Source organism: Canis lupus, chromosome 34 (assembly GCF_048164855.1).
Source record: "Canis lupus baileyi chromosome 34, mCanLup2.hap1, whole genome shotgun sequence".
In the NCBI taxonomy this organism is placed as follows: domain Eukaryota; kingdom Metazoa; phylum Chordata; class Mammalia; order Carnivora; family Canidae; genus Canis; species Canis lupus.
In genome coordinates this window covers 28,475,828-28,484,961 of record NC_132871.1, presented here as the reverse complement: position 1 = coordinate 28,484,961, position 9,134 = coordinate 28,475,828, and the positions used below count along the sequence as shown (strand labels likewise).

The window sequence follows — 9,134 nt, the reverse complement described above, 5'->3', positions numbered from 1 at the left end:
CTACTACTTTGTTTTTGCAGCTCTGACCATGGTACCTGGCGGATAGAAGAGATTCAATGTATGTGAGATGGGTGGGTGGGTAGGAAGATGAATGGATAAGTAAATATTCATGGATGAGTTGTGGCAATGACAAGTACTCAGAAATATCCTTTAATTAAGAGAAATTATGTACATTCTTAAGTTCCCAGGCAAGCTTGAAGCGTGGAAATTCCTAAGACATTTTCCCTATTGGAAGATGGAGAGATTTCTGATATCCAGAGTCAGCCACAGAATACCTTAGAGTCAGAGTATTAACCTAAATACCAGAACCTAAAGAAAGTGCTGAAATGAAGGGACTAGAATATAGTGAGTGTGTAGAATCTGTGAAAGTGAACTAAAAAACAGCAGAGTAGTTTTATCAAGGTTAAGTGCAAAGTAATTCAATTACAAATCCTAAGTATAAATAGAAAATGCTTCTTGTGCCCCTCCCATCACCAAGAGCCTTCAAGTCCTTCTCCCTCCCATGAGAAAACCGGACTATTTAGGTTTAGTAATTATCCTTACTTGGAAAATACATGGTTTCAGTTTCCTATCCTAAAAGATTTAGTCTCATTTCAGCTTGGAAAAATTCCTTGCTAAAAAAATAAAGTTAACGGGAAACTAAATGTTCAATGTCTCTTGTGAAAAGAGAAAAATATATAAATTCATTTGTTCCTTAATTCTGATTAATTGAAGGGGAATAACATTAAACTTTATGCTTTTTAAAGCTCAAAATCACCAAATTTCACGAAAGGGGAGACTGGGTCTTCACACACGCACATTTAAGTATTCACTGTCACGTGGTCACTACCCCTAACCACACTGCATGTGTCACTTAGATCCATCTTGCTTAACCCTGCCAACTAATTATGGTTACACACCAGAGACAATGAAGGAAAGAAATTATTCTAAAGAGCTAATCAAAATATAAAAGCCACATGTCATTAAAAATGCAAAATTAACACACAAATAGCTATTCTTAGAGGTGCAAAAAAATTGTTCTAAAATAGTCATTTGCTTCACATTTTAAAGAAATATTACCGTGACCATAGGAATGTCAGTAAAGGGAGGCCTGTGACTGCAACACAAAGCAAAACCATGCTTTTCTTAGATGTAATGAATTATGGATTAATCTGTAAGATAACTATTTGAATGGATTTATTCCTTGTCAACAGAAAGTGGCTCTTCTTCCTTTAGAATACTGCCATTTCGTCCAGAAACTTTTTCAGGAGCTCACCGTTGTTTGGGTTTTTACTTGTTTGTCACAGAGACACATTTTTAAGAATTATTTTCTCCTAATAGTGAGCATAATCATTTTTCCTCTTATTTCAATGGTTGAAATATGTTCTCCTGTTGGTAAATGTGGCTCAGGAAAATGACTGACCTTTTCAAACGAAATTTATAATTTTAGAAATGTAAAACTTAACATTCTTTAGCAATCCAATATTAAAATACAGTTAGGTTGATCTATAAAATGCTCTGATTTCAACTATTCTTTTTTGAGTGTGCAATAGAGAAACATTAACAATGCGTGTGGTTTAGAAAAATTCACTTATATAGCTGTTTGCCATGTCATGATGTATTTTAAACAAAAGAGGTACAGACAAAGGTATTGATTTTAGGGACTTAACTAAATAAACAGTATGTAAATTGGGTCTTTTTCTATAAAATTAGATCAGGACACACATATTACACTGCCTTTTTCTATAAGAATGACAGCTATTGAATTTGGCAGACATTGGAATTTGGTTAAAGAGTTACAGACCTTTGATCTTTGGATTACAATTAAATGAAAGGATTGTAAAAGGACAGTGGTGGGCCAGCCAATTCCTCAAGCCCACCACAGCAGCCAGGAGGCGTTGCCGCTTAGTGCTGCCAAGACGGGGCCGGCACCCGGTTCTCAGCCCCATGCCTGCTGGTGGATGAGGAGGATGCCCACGGTATCCTCATCCGAACACACAGCAATACCTTGAGAACACAATTTGGTGTTTTTCCTCCTCTTCAGTTTCGACCTAGACTCATGCCATGAGCCAGTATTCTTCAGTAATGAGAGAAGACCCGGGGGACCAGTTGGCTCATTTATATATTTTTTTCTTAAGACTCTACATGGGGTTATATTCAGAGCGAGTAGAGAGAACCACAGAATCTCGGGTTCAAATGCACTGGAGTTTTAAGGAAAACGAACGCAGGTCATGAACTTAAGTTTAATGTTGCTCTCATTACTTCCTCATTTGTAGGCATGTGTGATCTGTTTTGGTTTTTTCCCTCTCTCTGTTCTTTTCTTTTTTTTCTTTCTTTTTTTTTTTTAATAACACTTTCCTAATCAACCTGGCTGTTAATAAATTAACTTTCACAGTCATACCCAAGGGAGTCATTCTGTTCAGGTCTTTGCTTTTTAAGCTAAATTCTGCAAGTTTCAAATAATGCCATTAAGCCCTAATGACAACATTTGACCACCATTTTTAAAAAGAGATATATTAATAACCTTTTGAATAAGAGGAATGCTCTGTCCCCAAGTTCCCTATTAATTCACATTCTTCTTCTATAATTATTACTAATTCTAGTGAGAAGTACCCTAATACACTGACAATAAACAGTGACTTAGCAAGTTTCCTTAATCTGAAATTATATATTCATAGCAACAAATAGGCAAGTTAGCTCTCTCTTAGGTCTTTTTTATCCAGCCCACCAGATCTGTGTTCTCTTTTCTTTTTTTTTTTTTTTTTAAACCTTCTTTGTTATGTCATTCCGCAGACAGAGCTCAGGCTGTTTCCTGTCACCCACTAGAGCAAACTGCTCAACAGAAAGCACAGTTGGACAGCCCTTAATTAGTGCTACTTGGGATAGTCAGTGTGTGAGCTTGTGTCAGCATCTCACTTAAACAGGAATAGAGCAGTGAGAATCAGCTGACAGTTTGAGATGCAAGACACCAGGTCTTCCACTTCCACCTACAGTCATACATTGCACGCTGCACGCCTGTGAGCGTTATGAAAAATGTTAGGAATAATGTTCTGTATGTAAATTGGAGTCAAATTATTCCATCACATTTTACAGGGTGTTTATTTCTTTAAGTTATCCGGTACATGTTCTCCAATCAAAATCTAAGATGCAAAAATAAATAAAATAAATTTTGAAGTCGCTTGCTGACGATTAATGTCTAAAAGTTAACCAGACAGACCTGGCACAATTTTTAATATTAAAAAAAAAAAAAAAACAGAGAATAGCACCTTATAACTAGTGAAACGGAGCGATAGATTGCAATTAACTTAAAAGCCACTGAACAATAGCCTTAGGATTTGTCTTTTATTTTGCATTAGTATCAGATGTGCTAAAATGATCATTGATTATTATGATATCATCTGTGTAACTTAAAGAGAAATCAAATTATATCCAAGTAGACCACATAACTAACATACATCTTCTTTATACATTTAAACTTTAAATACCTGTGAACATAAAGATTTACGGCTTGACGAACCTCTTGCAGGATAAAAACCCGAACACAGAACTCTACCATCCACTTGCACCCCTAAAGTTAAGATGACTAGCTATTCAGATATTTTATTACGGTTGCATCTCTACAGCCAAACCCAAAATTCAATACAGAATTTGGTGCAGTTCTGTGATGGTGGGAGCTCCTTTGTTGTAGAACGGACACCGTTTAGTCTGGGTGAAAAATGAGATCAATATATTCTAAACCTGTAACTTATTATAAACATAACTCCCCCCCAAAGTGTTTTAAATTAATATTTTTTTTCTAGTGGCTAATAGAGTCCCTTTAGGTTAAATGTGAAGGGAGTCCACCATGCATGTTTTCAGAGGGTAAAAAGCCATTCCTTCCTTTTTCTTTTTTATTTTAATCTCTCTGCAAAGTAGCTATTGTACTTTACACGGTAGACATTTTTAGAAACTGTTTTTGCTCTTTGTTGTTGCAGTTCAGAGGTAGGATGGCGTTTCGGGGCCGGTGGCAGTACAGCCTTCTTTATAAGGATGAATGAAGATGAAAAGCAAGACAAATAGAAGCGAATGAGACACTGCTTTATGTGATTCATGATAGCTTGCCGTAAGCCTGTTAGCCTCTGCCTGGCTCTCCTCCCTGAGAAAATAATGGATAGTTACAATGTGTATGGTGACACTGTCAAACCATCAGGAATTGCTGATTATAGTGCTAAATATTGATCTCTGCTTCACATGTGTCAAAATTCTTTCTTCCCTTAATTAGAACTTCCCTAAGCACCATACAAGAACAAACTGAATATATCAGATCTCTGTGAAAGGGAGTGTGATACCAGCATATAATTGTGACCTCTTGTCTTCTCCTTTTCTCTTGAGTTCTGAGATGACTCCGGCTGTCTCTCCTGCCCTTCCCAGCCCATGTGATCATCATGCTCATTTTTCCCAATCTAACCATAGGAAGATTTCTCCCAGCCTCTGCTTTTCATCATTCTGAACCACTAGGGTAGTAGTCAGATGGCAGCGAGACTTAAAGTGCCAGAAGGTGCCTTTTTCTATTTGTTTGTTTCATGGTACACCGCACCAGGCAATGACCTGTGGCAACAATGTCATACAAAACGGAGACAGGTTCACCCAATCAAAGGGAGCTTTAAAATTAATACAGATCCCTTCATTTCTTCATGTGAGATCTAGGAAGGGCAATTTCAGAGTGCCATAGTCTTCCTGATTATCAGTCACATTCACTTTAAAAATATTTTTAAGAAACTTTTGTTATGGAAATAATCCCTTTTTAGCTCCAAATTCCGCCCTCAACTGAAGCAGGGTAAAGCTCCCTACTAATTTGATATTACTATTCCATCAACTTCCATATTCTGTACTCCAGCAGTAATGCAATATAATGAAAGGTTGTGATATATGGTTTCAATTTGCACTGCAAACTGAACACTTAACTCATTTATCTTAGTTTACCTGTAATATATTGTTATTTTTTAATCATGACACCATGGTACATTTGCCTTTAGTTTGATGTGCTTGATAAAATCAATATTTCATTAAAAGATTTTCAAAAATTGTTTGTTTCAAACGCAGAGCCAGACCAGTTTGGCAGCCAGTTTCTTGGAAGCCGCGTCCGGCCTGACTCTGCGAGCTCCACTTGCCCCACAAATACCTCGTGTGGAGGGCCTTCGTCTGCAGGTGCCTTCCTGCTAAGTTGGCAAGGTCCTTAGTCACCACATGTGCTGTACGGGGGCCGTAAATGGCAAGTTCCAATTTTGACTTTTTCCTGATAAACCTAGAAGAAGAGGACGATGAAGGGAAGATTATTGAGCCTCCCCACTTTTCTTCTTTAACAACTCAGACAGAAATCTCTGTCCCATACAGAGAAACCCCCAAGTGTCCCGCGTGAATGCAGGTCCCTTCCCACTGCTGCCCAAGTCACCTGGCTACTTCTCACGGCACGTGCTCTGCGTCACCGGTAATGATCAGGTTAGCAAAGTGCAGGGAACTTAACTTTAAATTGGGCTGAAGAGCTCCAGCTGCAATGGAGAGGTGCCAGCATTTCCAGTATGCTGGTGCACAGCGATGACACCGAATGCTTGTTTTAATGGGGCATAGTTTGCAAGAAGAGCCACTTACATGAGAAATGTTAACTAATGGCAACTGTCGACTTTGTCTCCTTAGCTTAGGGATGTGGGAAGAAAAATGATCATTGGGCTGTCTGGTTAAAACACACATCACCCATTTTCTTGAAGCCATTCGGCTTACAGAAATCACACTTTTGCCTGTTTTCCCCTCCGCGTTACATATAAAATATAAATTTATCACTATAAATCAATATCCAGTTATCTTCACAGGCCGCATTTATGCCCTTCGGAGATAAATGCAGAATATGATAACTGAAGCCAATATAACATCTCTGAACAGATACTTGGCTATTCTATAAGTACAAGGAATGTGGCGAAATATAGGCTGATATTGGGAGATCTAAACAAGTTTGTCCCGTAAGATCAGAAAAGTAGAGAGCAGTCATTGATAAAAGTACGCATATTTGTTGAATTGTGCTCATTCTACTTGAAGGTGACAACCATCTTGTAAAGACCAAAAACTGAGGAGCACGTTGACAATTACACGTAGAGCCCTCCATCAGAAGCAATCACAGGTTGAAATGACTAAATCACCTTCTCCTTTGGCAATAATAGGATGGAACAGGATTTGCAAGGGCAGGTGTGCATAATACCTTACAGCCAATAGCATCTAAGGACGACCGGCTTTTCTTTAATATCATCACAACTGTGTATCACGCAAAATCTGGAATAAATTAGCCATCCTTCCATCAGCAAGAAATATTCATGACAATTCACAGCTGAGGCCGAGAGGAGACGGTCAATAAAGAGTCTACTAGTCTTTAGTACTCAGGTCCTTCCCGTGCATCTGAACTGAAAGAAGTAATAAATAAGTGGCACATACGAACAGTACCTTTAAATAAGCAAGTGAGCCTTCTTCAGCAACAAGCAACATTCTCTGGATATCAAAAATAATAACTGGTTTTGCAGCAATGCTGTATGGAAACACGAGGGGTATAAGATATACTGTACTTTAAGCTCTGTTTGATGAATCTGAGCACAGTTCCTGGGGGATAGATTACTTTAAACCATGCTCTTTTACTTTCTAATCCTGACTTGATTTGATTTGTACTTTAATACAGCTGCCTGGCAATTCAACAGCAAATAGAGACTATTTATGTAATCAGATTGTAAGTAGTGGGACAAGAAGAAACTCTCTAGAACCTTTTTGGAAAATAGTTTGTTGTACTTTTTATTTATTGAACAGCAGGGCTCCAGGCTTTCCAGTGCTCATTATAATTGGTTTTCTGCTTGAACTTTCAAAAACTGTCATGTCAATACTCAAACAGAATTTTTTTGCTTACTATATGGCTGTGGGCTCTGTTTTCTCATGTGCAACTTGACAAAGTTTCTTGTAATACCTTAGAGGCAAAGTTCTAGAGTTTCTTTTGCTATTTAAGAAAACTAGGTATCGGAGGGCTTTCGTGTTTTGCACACTTGGGTTCTTATTTTGCAATTAAATGCCTTAGTCTAGTATCTGCTGCCTCTCGTGCCTACCCCTGCCTGTTCCCGCCTCTCCATTGTTCTGTAAAGGAGTCCCTCCGCCTTTTGTTTTGCCGCCGACAGGCCGGAGCCCTACCGCCTGGAGGCACCCCCACGTGCCAGTGGTGCCCTCACGTGTAGCTAAGGTTGTTTTTCCATTGATGTGTTCAGAATCACACTTCATAGGCTAATTGCCATCTGATAAAAAATTTGCCCTTTCCCTTAAGTGTCATTTCCTGTGCCACCACCAAAAGTGCAAATGAATTTTAGATTCCCCCAACCCGTTGCCTTTGGAAGCTCTATAAACTCACCCGACCACTTATGCACAACAAGAACCTCACACGAATTTCAGACGATAAAACATTTATCCAAATTGAACATGAAAAAAAAAATTGAACATGAATGTCTAAACTCCGTCCCTGGAAATAGGCTCTTCGTATAAATATGCACATGAATGTCTTCAGAGGCCGGCCCCATCACACTCCACGTCTTAACTAGCGTGAGGTCACCTGAGTATCTACAGCAACTCTTCGGGGCGGGCGGAGAGCAACGCAGGACCGGGGGCGGCGGGGCTCGGGGCCGGGGCTCGGGGCCGGGGCCCGGGGCCCGCCCCCCGCTGCCCGCTGCCCCCCGCCGCCCCCGCCGCCCCCCGCTGCCCGCTGCCCCCCGCCGCCCCCGCCGCCCCCGCCGCGCCCACCCCCGCGGCGACGCGCAGGGCCTTTCTCCGCACGTGCAAACGCGGCCGCGACGTTCAAGACCCGAAGGCCCTTGAGTGAAGGCCCCCGGGAGGGGGACCTCGTGCCCGGAGCTGGAGGCCCGGCGGCCGCCACCCGACCCGCGGGGGGGCTCCGGGCCACCTCGGGCAGCGCCACCCGCCCGTCAGGGGCCGTCGCCGCAGCCCCGCGCCACGCACCTGCCCCCTAGCCCTGGCCCGTAGCCCCTGGCACCTGGCACCTGCCCCCTGGCCCTGGCCCCTGCCCCGTGGCCCCTGCTCCCGGGACCCTGGACCTGGCACCTGCCCCCTGGCCCCTGCCCCCGGGCCCCTGGCACCTGCCCCCTGGCCCTGGCCCCTGCCCCGTGGCCCCTGCTCCCGGGACCCTGGACCTGGCACCTGCCCCCTGGCACCTGCCCCCTGGCCCTGGCCCCTGCCCCGTGGCCCCTGCTCCCGGGACCCTGGACCTGGCACCTGCCCCCTGGCCCCTGCCCCCGGGCCCCTGGCACCTGCCCCCTGGCCCTGGCCCCTGCCCCGTGGCCCCTGCTCCCGGGACCCTGGACCTGGCACCTGCCCCCTGGCCCCTGCCCTCAGGCCCCTGGCCCCTGCCCCCAGGCCCCTGGCACCTGCCCCCTGGCCCTGGCCCCGGCCCCGTGGCCCCTGCCCCCGGGCCCCTGGCACCTGCCCCCTGGCCCCGGCCCCTGCCCCGTGGCCCCTGCCCCCGGGAGCCTGGACCTGGCACCTGCCCCTGGCCCCTGCCCCCGGGCCCCTGGCACCTGCCCCCGGGCCCCTGCGGACGCCCTGCGCACCCCGTCGGCGCTGCCCCGACCCGGGCCCGGAGGGGGTTCGAGGGTCTCCGCCGCGGGGCTGGGCTGCGGCCCGCGACCAAGAATTAAAACATAGGCCAGGGTGACCGGGGGCGACGGAGAATGAGACACGTTCCAGAAGTTCACGGGATGGAAGAAGGGCCCGACGAGGCGGCCGGGCAACAGCGGTCGCCGCGAGGCTCCTACGGGACTGACCGTTTATTTCAGGTGCCTGGCCCTGGCCGGTGGTCGAGCGTCTACGCAGCCGCGTCTTGCCGGGAGCCGCGGGGAAGCGGAGCGGGACCTGCGGCCGCGTCCTGGGAGCCCAGGCGGCCGCTCACCGCAGGTGACGGGGACCCTCGGGGTCAAGGCCATTGCGGTCTTGGGGGGAGCTCGCCCTCGGGACCTGCAGCAGGAAATCGCTTGCGCGGGGCAGCGCTCTACCTTCATAATCTTATGTCCACTGGTTCCCTATACGAGTGAATCTGTGATTTCTGTTACACGCAAACTGGAAAAAAAAATCTAAATTCTTTGAAAAAC

At 44.9% G+C, this 9,134-nt stretch overlaps 1 long non-coding RNA gene across 1 annotated transcript; it reads right to left on the bottom strand.

Annotated features, from left to right (window-relative positions):
* Window positions 1–3,271: 3,271 nt before the first annotated feature.
* On the bottom strand, window positions 3,272–6,509 carry LOC140624307 (uncharacterized). Its single transcript, XR_012023800.1, has 3 exons — window positions 6,209–6,509; window positions 5,141–5,263; window positions 3,272–4,114 (listed from the first exon to the last, which is right to left on the bottom strand). It is a non-coding gene; the product is annotated as an uncharacterized lncRNA (long non-coding RNA).
* Between the last annotated feature and the right edge of the window lie 2,625 nt (window positions 6,510–9,134).